Source organism: Oryctolagus cuniculus, chromosome 13 (genome assembly GCF_051225735.1).
Source record: "Oryctolagus cuniculus isolate XC-2025 breed Fujian yellow rabbit chromosome 13, ASM5122573v1, whole genome shotgun sequence".
In the NCBI taxonomy this organism is placed as follows: domain Eukaryota; kingdom Metazoa; phylum Chordata; class Mammalia; order Lagomorpha; family Leporidae; genus Oryctolagus; species Oryctolagus cuniculus.
In genome coordinates, this window is record NC_142879.1 from 49668729 (window position 1) to 49680853 (window position 12125).

Genomic DNA, 12125 nt, shown 5'->3' on the forward strand with positions numbered 1-12125 from the left:
AACTGCATTTATTGAAAATAAGACTTGTGGCTGGCGCCACGGCTCACTAGGCTAATCCTCTGCCTTGCGGTGCCGGCACACCGGGTTCTAGTCCCGGTTGGGGCACTGGATTCTGTCCCGGTTGCCCCTCTTCCAGGCCAGCTCTCTGCTGTGGCCCGGGAAGGCAGTGGAGGATGGCCCAAGTGCTTGGGCCCTGCACCCCATGGGGAGACCAGGAAAAGCACCTGGCTCCTGCCATCAGATCAGCATGGTGCACTGGCCGCAGCGCGCTGGCCGCGGCGGCCATTGGAGGGTGAACCAACGGCACAAGGAAGACCTTTCTCTCTGTCTCTCTCTCTCACTGTCCACTCTGCCTGTCAAAAAAAAATAAAATAAATAAGACTTGCAAACAGGGAAACAATAAATTTATCTCTAAAGAAGTGAAGGAAACCCTAAATAATTTAAGACAACAATGTGTGAGATTAAAAAAATACGCATTTTAGTTTAATTTTTAAAATTAAATTTTTAAAATTAAAATTTTACTTTGAAAATTCTATAGTTAAGCTTTGGAATATTATGAATCTTTTATGGGGCTCTTTTTTTTTTTTTTGACAGGCAGAGTGGACAGTGAGAAAGAGACAGAGAGAAAGGTCTTCCTTTGCCGTTCGTTCACCCTCCAATGGCCACTGCAGCCATCGCGCTGCGGTCTGCGCACCGTGCTGATCCGAAGCCAGGAGCCAGGTGCCTCTCCTGGTCTCCCATGCGGGTGCAGGGCCCAAGCACTTGGGCCATCCTCCACTGCACTCCCAGGCCACAACAGAGAGCTGGACTGGAAGAGGAGCAACCGGGACAGAATCTGGCGCCCCGATTGGGACTAGAACCCGGCACCTGTATGGGATGCTGGTGCCGCAGGCAGAGGATTAGCCTATTGAGCTGTGGCGCCGGCCTGGGGCTCTTATTTTTAAGTAATAAATTTAACTTAACTGAAATGGAATGAAATTGAGAAAAGCAATTTTTTAATTATTTATTTCAAAGACCGAGACAGACAGAGAGGTGTTCCCATTCACTTGTTCACTCCCCAGATGCCAAGAGCTGGTAACTCACACACCGACGGCAGGAGCCCAGTTACCTGATCTGTCACTATTTCCTCTCAGGGTCTGCACTAGTAAAAAGGCCCAGTCAGGAACTGGATCCAGGTGTCAAACCCAGATATCCCAGCGTTGGACCTGGGTTGGACCTGCTAGGCTAAGCACCCTGGCTATGATTTTTGTAACATCTAAATTTTTTATTTTAAAGATTTATTTACTGATTTGAAAGTCAGAGTTACACAGAGAGAAGAGAGGCAGTGAGAGAGAGAGAGAGAGAGGTCTTCCATCTGCTGGTTCACTCCCCAACTGGCTGCAATGGCTGGAGCTGTGCCGATCTGAAGCCAGGAGCCAGGAGCTTCTTCCAGGTCTCCTACATGGGTGCAGGGGCCCAAGGACTTGGGCCATCTTCTACTGCTTTCCCAGACCATAGCAGAGAGCTGGATCAGAATTCTGGATCAGAAGCCAGGTCTCAAACTGGCGCCCATATAGGATGCTGGCGCTTCAGCCCAGGGTGTTAACCTGCTACGCCGGCCCCACATCTAATTTGGCAAAACATTTAGAAAATCATAAGAAAGGTAACCGGGGCCGGCGCTGTGGTGTAGCAGGTAAAGCCTCTGCCTGCATTGCCGGCATCCCATATAGGTGCTGGTTTGAGACCCGGCTGCTCCACTTCCAATCCGGCTCTCTGCTATGGCCTGGGAAAGCAGTAGAAGACGGCCCAAGTCCTTGGGCCCCTGCACCTTCATGGGAGACCTGGTGGAAGCTCCTGGCTCCTGGCTTGAGAGCGGTGCAGCTCCGGAGGTTGCGGCCATCTGGGGAGTGAACCAGCAGATGGAAGACCTCTCTCTCTCTCTCTCTCTCTCTCTCTCTGTAACTCTTTCAAATAAAAGAAATAAATATTAAAGAAAAAAAAGAAAAACATGGAGTAGTAAAATCATCAGCTGTTTCTCTTAAAAAAATAAGAAAATAAGAAAGGTAACTTACTTGACAAATGCTGTCTTGCAAAAACCTTGCAAAAGCATGTTCCTTGAATAAAGGCAGAAAGGTAGCACTTACTTGAATATTTGGACTGAAACATTTATAAAGTCAATGCCAAAATGGCTGCAATTGAGAATATCCTGCATTTAGCAGAATGTAATCCTAGTCTACCACGTACCTTAGCAACTGTACAAGCAGTCTTTTCTATTTTCTTAATTAAAATTGCTGCAGTCTATAGGAAGATATCAAAGATGCCAATGATTTCAAATTAATTAACGTTCAAGTGTAAATTTGAAGATCATAGAAAATTATGTGAGAAAATTTTAAATAGTAAGACCCCACAGGAAAAAAATACATTCTTCAAAAATGTGACAGTGATATGGCATTATAGAAAGGTATGGTTAACAAATTGATTAAAATGTGTGAATATGTATCAAGAGTAATTATTCTGCTTATATTATCTTTAATGTCAAAATCAGTGTTAAGGAGCTATTTTTAAATTTGGCTCCTATGTACATGAGTGTATGCTATTTTTATGTTTTAGGATGAATTTTTCTGGTAAAAATCATTTTGAAAACAGGACTGGATCTATTAAATAAGGGACCAATTTTCAGTCAGTAAATCAATAGTTTTGATACTTATCATTTACTCTCATGTAGATTATACTGTCATGTATCTACATGTCTCTTCTGCCCCCTTCTGCATTTCTGTCCCAAGACCCTAAGCTCTATTGCAGCTCTCGGCTTCTCTCTACAGGAAATCCTTGCTTTACAGAACATTTCAGGCATACACTTGTATTCGTCCATTTTCCATTGCTGTAACAAAGTACCCGAGGCGGTGCACTTTCTAAAGAAAGTAGGTTTATTTAGCTCACAGCTTTGGAGGCTGGAAGTCCACGATCTGGCTGTTCCATCTATGCAGCCCCCAGGGAGGGTCCCCTCAGCTGGGCCATGTCACATCAGATGGCATCATGGTGGGAACAGTGCAAGAGGATAAGTCCATGGCAAGCCGGGAAGCTGGTGCCCAGGGAGCCAGGGCCCCCAGAGCACTAGTTTAATCCCTTCTGGGGGCAGCCTCTTCAAAGACCCAGCCAACTCCCACCAGGCTCCACCTCCCTAAGGAACCATCGCCACCTAGGAACCATACTCCCCTCACACAAGCCCTTGTGGAACAAACCACATCCAATCAGAACAAAACCTGTCCACACTGTCTTGTGTGGTAGATATGTAGCTTTATGAAATTGGTTTTTGTATTTTACTTTGAGTGTAATAATTCAATATATTCCTGATTCATTAATCCATTCATCACTTTCCCATATTCCCAACACTGAGAAAAATGAGATAGGGGCTCTGTCTGAGAAATTGACTCAATAGGCATGGTTGGGAGAGACTAAACTCTGCTCCTATCACTCGGAACCACATGCTTCTCCGCCTACCAGTAAGCTGACCCTGGAGACTGCAAGACAGGTGACGCTCAATGGTTACAACATGCACTCCCCAGGCCACCGACCCACTGAAAAGAAAGAGTGGGTGTTGTGGTGCAGCAGGCCAGGCCAGTGCTTGGGACACCTACATCCCATATGGGAGTGCCTGCTTCAAGTCCTGTTCCTCTGCTTCCCATCTGGCTTCCTGCGAATGTACACCCTAGGTGGTGGCAAGATGCTGGCCCAAGTACATGAGTTCCTGCCCCCCGACATGGGAGACCCAGATGGAGTGCCTGTCTCCTGGCTTCATCCAGGCCAAGCCCCAGCTGTTGCAGGCATTTAGAAAGTGAACCAGTGGATGAATGATCTCTCTCTCTCTTTCTCCCTCTCTCTCTCTCTCTCTCTCTCTCTCTCTCTCTCACTTTTGCTCTTGCTCTCACTCTGCCTTTTAAATAAATAAAAATAAATCCATAAAACTTGAAAATTATTACAAGCAGACCCTCACCCCACCCAGACAGTATCTGTGACCTCAGCCTAGCCCACCCAGCTGGGCTGAAACTCCTCTGAACCACTCTCTGTAGCAGGCTCAGTTCCTCCTGCCCAGGACCCCCCACCCCCACCCAGCTGAGGTCTCTTCTTTCCTTCATCAGCAGTCTGGGCTGCTATTTCACAAATTCTCTTTGGTTCCTGGGTCCATCCCTCCCTTTTTTCAGACTCTGGTGTTCTGCTCTGTTTAATAGGGATGCTAGTCAATATCATCATGGGAAGTATATAAAAAACCCTCAGTGTCAGCTACTAAAAAATGTAAATTAAATGCATAAAAGTCTGTGTTGGGAATTTTAAAGGAAAGAAAAAAAGGAAGTGGCAGAGTAGAGAATAAAAGTCAAACAGATCTAACACTGGCAGGGAAATCCTACACAAAGGATGCAATAGACCAGGAGGGCTGATGGAGACAGGGCATTCCTGTCCCGGTCCATCTGGGGAAGCTCTTCTCAGCACCTCTGCGGGATGAGTGAGGTATTTGCCTGCAGATGAGGCTTGGCGTGCACAGGACCTGCAGACTTCTCTCTGGAAACAAAGTAACCTAGTGTGCTAATTCTTCCACTGGTGCTGGTCACAGGGTCTGTGCCAACTGTGCTGAATCAGCAACACCAAGTTCAAGCCCGGAGTCAGCTCCCAGCCTCCTCAGAGTCCCAGGAGTTGTGTCCTAGCGATCCTCCTTTCTCCTTGCATGTGAATGTCTTCTGACTTTTACAGTAAACATACCTTATCAGGAAAATGTTTTAAATTTTTGATTTTTTTTATTTGAAAGATAGCCAGATGGGGAGAGTTCTTCCATTTGCTAGTTCATTTCCCAAATGCCTTCAACAGCCAAGGTTGGGTCAGGCCAAAGCCAGGAGCCAGAACTCAATCTGTGTCTCGTGTGTGGGTGGCAGGAACCCAAGTGCTTGAGCCATCACCTGCTTCCTCCCAGGGTGTGCATTAGTGGGAAGCTGGATCAGAAGTGGAGCAGGGGCCAGCGCTGTGGTGCAACAGGTTAACGCCCTGGCCTGAAGCACTGGCATCCCATATGGGTGCTGGTTTGAGTCCCAGCTGCTCCACTTCTGATCCAGCTCTCTGCTATGGCCTGGGAAAGCAGTGGAAGATGACCTGAGTGCTTGAGCCCCTGCGCCCACGTGGGAGACCCGGAAGAAGCTCTTGGCTTTGGATCAGTGCAGCTCTGGCCGTTGCGGCCAATTGGGGAGTGAACCATTGGATGGATGACCTCTCTCTCTCTCTCTCTCACTGTCTCTCTGTGTAACTCTGACTTTCAAATAAATAAATAAATCTTTAAAAAAAGAAGAAGTGGAGCAGCTGCGGGCTTCCCATGCAGCATCCTAAGTGTTGCACCAAACACTTACCCCTTGGCGTTTTTGAAGGAGAATCTTCTTTTGATTTTCTTTATCATTTGCTATGCCTCGCCCTATCCTAAGCACATTTCAGGCATTCATTCTTTCTTCACAATAGCACAATAAAGTAACCATAATTTTTAGCCACATTCTACAGATGAGGAAAATGAAGCAGAGAGCTAGCTAGCAGCAGAGCCCGCACATGGATCAGGTAGTCTGACTTCAGAGCCCTGGTTTCTAAAGTCGAAGCTATCCTGCCTTTTACGTGAAAAGACTGATGCCGCTGGAGAAAAGGTTAATGGACTAAAAAGATTGTCAAGAGATTATAACAAATGACCAAATTAGAGCCAGAGCAGAAATAGCATGTGGAGCTTCTTATATCCTATGATGCCCGCGAACAGCACTAAAGAAGGTCGCAGGACACCTGCCCACCAGCAGGTGCGCTCAGGAGACAGCCCCAAGGCAGAAAATCTTCAGCAAATGGCAATCTTCATTGGCAAATGATGAGGAGCATGAGATGGCAAAGTGAAAAACTGCTTCCCAAGACAAGAATGATAGAGAGACTGCATCCAGGTAGGGTCTCAGATCAGCTGTGGGGAGCCAGTGTTGCGGTGCACAGGTTAAGCCACAGCCTACGACACCAGTGTCCCGTATCAGAGCACCATTTCGAGTCCCAGCTGCTCTGCTTCCAATCTGGTTCCCTGCTAATGCACCTAGGAAAACAGCAGAAAATGGCCCACGCGCTTGGGCCCCTGTCACCCACAGGGGAGACCAGGATGGAGTTCCAGGATCCTAGTTTCAGCCAGGACCAGTCCCAGGAGGAGTGAACCAGTGGATGGAAGATATTTCTCTCTCTCTCTCTCTCTCTCTCTCTCTCTCTCTCTCTGACTTTCAAATAAAAATAAATAAAGAAACAAATCCCTTTAAAAATGTGTGAGTACGTGTAGTAAAGAGTGGGGAGAGCTGGTCGTGAGAGGAAACAGGAAAAAGAGATGAGAAAAGCATGGAGATTTGATGTGGGTGTTTAGGAGAAAGAGATGTAACCGAGCCTAAAATATTTTCTTTGACTGGGGAGTTCTTTATAATTTCCCACGACTTCTGAGTGCCTTGGGCGTGAGATTAACGCTGTGAAGCCTCTCCAGCTCTCTGTGTCTGCAGGACCCGGTGCCAAGTGCAGAAAGGAGGAAGCCAGGGCCACGCCCTTCCTTAGCTCCTCCCCAGGACAGCAAGATCCAGGCACCAGTGATGTCACCCCGGGGCTCCGCAGGTAGGACCCCACCGCACACGACTGAGGACAATCGTCTGTTGCCACTGCCTCCCCTGGGGCACCTTTCATGGCCCCTGCATCTCCCTGTTCCCCTCTGGCTTGGCCTCACTGTGGTCAGCCATTAATCCTTTGCAAGAAGGAAACTCCAGTAATAACCATGTCTTCATTTTCGCTCATTAAAGGAAGTGCTGCTTGCGTTACAAAAGGCAGGAGAGGGCTTGTGCCACGCTTTTGTGATGCCTTCATCTAAGACTCATTTTGTTGTTGTATTTTGTTTTTCCTGGAGTTTTTCTTGCTTTCTTCCTGCCAGCTCCCATTTAGTCCTTTTTATTCTCTGTCATGTTACAGCTGAGTTTGGGGACTTAGGCTAGTCACATATATTTTTAAATCAATATGTGGTTTTCGGCTCTCAACAATATCAAAAATAGATTTTTCTTTTGGCAAAAGAGCAAAATGTGATTTATTACTGGAACTTGATAAGCTGCATGTATTTGACCATAAAGAATAACATCCACGGTGTTCTTGACTAATAACTTGTCTCAAGTGGAATTTGTAGCTTTTGATAAATTAATGATCTTGTTTGACAGATTAATTAAATTGCCATCCTGAGCTCACAAAAAAAGCAGATTTATCCAAACGCCTCCAGTATCCTTTGTAGTTCTTAGAAACCAATCATTTCCCTTTTTTTTTCCTGAAAGAAAAAAGCAAACTCTTGGAGCAGCAATAGTGCACACTGACCTTCTGCGTCCTGGGAGCTCTTACACGTGGAAAGCATGGAGTGGCACCGAGGGCGAGGGCACAGGTTGGGTAGCATCTTGGATTGGTGGGGAAGTCAACAATTCTGTCTCTTGGTCAGGGGGCTCTGCTGCCCCCATGCCTGACCTCCAGAAGAGGCCAGAGAGCAGAGCAGAGGAAAGCAGAGGAAACCATCCCAGCCTCCATGAACAAGTGCTCCATGATGCGCTGGGTTGGCGCCACGTTGAGAGGTGATACTCTCGTCATTTTGGATTAGCAGTAAGGCAAACGCAAGCCCAAGTACACAATCCAGAGCCTTCAGCTCTGTTGTATTGTCACAGAACGGCTGGGACTGCGCCACCACCCCCAAACCTCTCACCGTGAAATGCCCACAACCTAGAAACCATGGGGGAAGGGGCCCCCTGCTTCTCCGGAAGACTTGTTTAAAGCAGAGGTGGGGGTTCTGGTAAGTATTCAAGAAGCCCAGCCCGGGTGGTGGGATTTCATGAATTCTTCAATTTAATGCAGTACAAGAACACCTTCCTGGGCACCTCTTGTGTGCCAAGCAGGAGGTCCCGGGACCTGAGAGAACAGTACAGGGGTTGGCCTTAAAAAGGTCACAGAGCAGTCAGCACACGGGCCTTCAAGCATGTTATTTGACTGCCCCATCCCCTCCCACAGCAGCATCTCCCCTGACTTTTCAGAAGAGCAAAGTCCCCGCCTTCCTGATTCATAATTAGCAGGAATGGAGACTTGATCTGTCTCCCACCATGTGGACAGAGCTAACCCATCATATACAGCCCACAAAGAGAAGACAGACGGACGACAGACAGACAGGTAAACTTTGGCATCTGGACCAGGCCAGATTCCAAGCCAGGTGCACCTCTGCCCTTGCCAGTTCCTCAGCTGGGCTGAGTTTCTGAGTGAGCCGCCCACGGGCTGCTGCACCTGCTGAGGTATTCGGGGCAGGGGAGCTGTGGTGGACTCTCCAGAGTCCAGATGAGTGGCACTCACGGGACGTCCTGGCCTTCCCAGGAAGAGCACATTTGCAGGAAAAACAAAGGTGCGAGGAAACCAAGGGACAGTAAGCTGAGAAGAGAAAGACTAGAAGCAGGACCTCTGCCCCCAGGCCGGTGAGCCTGGCTCTGCAGAGTGAGTGAGTGAACCCCACGGGAAGCTTCCCAGCCCAGGCTCTCACTCAGGGACACCTGACTTGGCAGCCATTCAGGTGCAAATTCTGAGTCATGCCTTGAATTCTGGTGACATTCTTGAAAAAGCTGACGGGGAAGGACCATGGGTCCATGTGGCCAAGCCTCTACTATCAGTTCAGCCTAAAAACACACTGATGCTCTAATGGAATTGACCTTTTGGTTACATGACAGAGTTAATTATGGATACAGACAATTCAATTATACATATTGACACAGCCTATAATGAACTCTATTGTCCATGGTAATGGAATTTCAAACAAGTTACCTAACTTTTCTGGGTTCCATTTGGATCCAGAAAGGCAAACAGAAAATATCTGGCACAGTCAGAGAAATGTACAAGGATGACCCTTAATGTATTATATATGAGAGCAAAACATTATTAATAACCTAAATGTGTCTCAAAAGGAGCAAATATAGTATAGTCACATGCAGCACCCAAAAAGACACAGTCTATATATTAGTATGCAAAGTGGCCAATGATACACTTGTGAAATGAGAACAGTACTAGGTTACCGGACAGTATGTACACTACATCTCAATTTTATATGTATATTTTATCATGCATACAAATGCATTTAATTGCTTTTTAAAATTTTTTAAGATTTAATTATTTGAAAAGCAGAGCAATAAGAAGGAGGCAGGGGGGAGAGAGAGAGAGAGAGCGAGCTCTTCTGTCCTCTGGGTTACCCTCGAATGGCCACAACAGCCCTGGCTGTGCCAGGCTGAAGCCAGGAACCAGGAACTCCGTGCTGGTCTCCCATGTGAGTGGCAGGGGTCCAAGTACTTGGGCCATCTTCTGTTGCTTTTCAAGGCACAGTAGCAGCGAGCTGGGTTGGAAGTGGAGCAGCCGGGACTTGAACTGATGCTCTGAGATGGGTGCTGGTGTTACAGGCAGCAGCTTACCTAGCTGCTCCACAAAACCAGTCTGCATCCAGGGTTACTCTGGCAGGGGAAAAGATTAATTGTAAGGAGATCCCCACCTTTATGTACATGTTTCTGTGTTATTTTATTCTTGTTTTACAACCAGCAGTGTTCTTTTTCTGATTTAAAAAGCCCCTAAAATTTATTTTTATTTTAGAAAAAAATAACTTGCTTATTTGATTTTTGTGAAGATAATAAACATGAAGCCCTTCGCACTGGCCTGGACCATAGACAGTGTCTCATTAATGGTACCCATTACTGTTTCTACGTTAAATAACGGACAGCTCCTGCTTCGTGCTTCTCTCCCTAAACCTCGTGTCTTTCTATAACTGTTAACTTCTTAATGAAGCTTTCCCTGAACTCTGTCTCAGTTCCCACCCCTTTCGCACCCTCCCCTCACTCTCTACCTGCTTCCTGTTGAGTTTTACCCTTAGAACATTGCTGACTCACATGCTGTATTATTTCCTTGTTTGGTCATGGACTGTCTCTTCCCCCTCCCCGCCCCAGAACATCCAAGAAGGAGGGGACTAGAGTCAACTTGGCTCTCAGATGCAGCCCTAGCACCTACCACAGGCTGGCACACAGAAGGTCAAACAAGTACGTCGCCGCTTACAGGATAAGCCCATGTGGGTAGAGTGCGTGGACCACAGAAGCAGTAGAGCAGAGAGAGTCTCAAATGCACGGCTCCGGCATCAGGTTGCCCCGACGTGAACACGAGTCTGAGATGAGTTATCCTGGGCAACTGACTTAATCTCTCTCAGACGCGGCTTCCTTATCTATAACATGAAGAAGCAGCAGTAGAAGTATGCATGCACTAATAAAAAAGCTTAAAAATATATAAACCAAAGACTGAGAGAACTACAGGAGAAATCACAGCACTGCAATGGCAATCAGAGAGCTCAATATCCTAGTCTCAGGGATGGATGGAAGAGAATACTCAGTGAGGATTTAGTAGTCACAAACACTATCAACCGACTCGTCCTAATTGATAGCTAAGACATATATTCAAAAATATGTTCAAAAACAGCAGAATATATTTTCTTCAAAATGCAAATTAAATATTTACCAACATAATCCATATTATGGGCCATAAAGCAAGTCTTAATAAATGTAAAAGGATTTGTCATACAAAGTATGTTCTCTGACCACAGTGGAATTAAAACATAAATCAATTACTGAAAGATCATTGACAAATCTCCAAATATTTGAAAATAACGTATTTTGAAATAACTCAGGAGTCAGAGAAGAAATCAAAAATAAAATAAGAAACGAATGTGAACCGAATGAAAATGAAAACACAACAAACCTTGCAGGATGCTGCTAAACAGGACTACGAGTTTTATTGCGGTGATCTCAAACAATATCAAAGAAGGGATGTCTCAAATCAATGAGCTCTGCCTTTACATTAAGAAACTGGAAAGAAAAAGAGCAAATTAGTCATCCAGAAGCGGAAGACAGGAAAGTCATACATATTAGAGTACAAATCAATGAAAAAGAAAACAAAAAAGCAATAGAGAAAAATCAATGAAACCAAAAATTGGTGCTTTGAGAAGATCAATAAAATTGCTCAATCTCAAGCCAGACTGGTCAGGAAAAAAGAAACAGAGGATCCAGATTACCTCGCTCAGGCTGAGAGGTGACATCTCTACCACGCTACAGATATTAGAAGCACATTAAGGGAACGTGTGGTGCTAGTTTCCTAGGATTTATGTAACAAGGTTAACACAAACTGTAAGAGTTAAAACAAGAGAAATTCATGCTCTCACCATTGTGGAGGCCGGAAAGCCAAGATCGAGGTGCCAGCAAGGTCACTTCCCTCCAAGACTGGGAGTGGGATCTTTGCTTTCCTTTTTCTAGCTTCCAGTAGGTGCTGGGAGTCCGTGGTGTCCCCTGGCTTGGAGCTGCAGCCCTCTACAGCTCTGCCTCTGTCATCCTGTGGTTCCCTTCATCTGTATCTGTGTGTCTGTGTCCATAGTAGATGTAGGGACCACCTTTAGCCAGCATTACCTCGTCTCAACTAATTGCATCTGTAAAGGCTCCCTTTCTACATAAAGTCATCCACTGTGCTTCCAGCAGACATGACCTTTGTGGAGGTACCACTCAACATAAAAGACCTATGAACACCCTGTGCCTACAAATCAAACACTTACATGAGATGATTACATTCCGTAAGGGGTGGGCATTTGGTGCACTAGGTAAGATTCTGTATGGGATGCCCACCTCCTGTATCAGAAAGCCTGAGTTCAAATCCCAGCTCTGCTTCTGATTCCAGCATCCTGCCAATGTGCACCCTGGGATCAGCAGGTGATGGCTCAAGTGGTAGGGTTCTTGCCACCCTCATGGGAAACTTGGACTGAATTCCCCCCCCTTTTTTTTAAAAAAAAGATTTATTTATTTTATTTGAAAGGCAGAGTTACAGAGAGGAAGAGGCAGAGGCATAGAGAGAGAGAGAGAGATCTTCCATCCACTGGACCACTCCCCAAATGGCTCAATGGCTGGAGCTGAGCTGATTCGAAGCCAGAAGCCAGGAGCTTCTTCTGGTTCTGCAGGGGCCCAAGGACTTAGGCTGTTTTCCCAGGCCATAGCAGAGAGGTGGCTCAGAAGAGGAGCAGCTGGGACTCAAACTGGCACCCA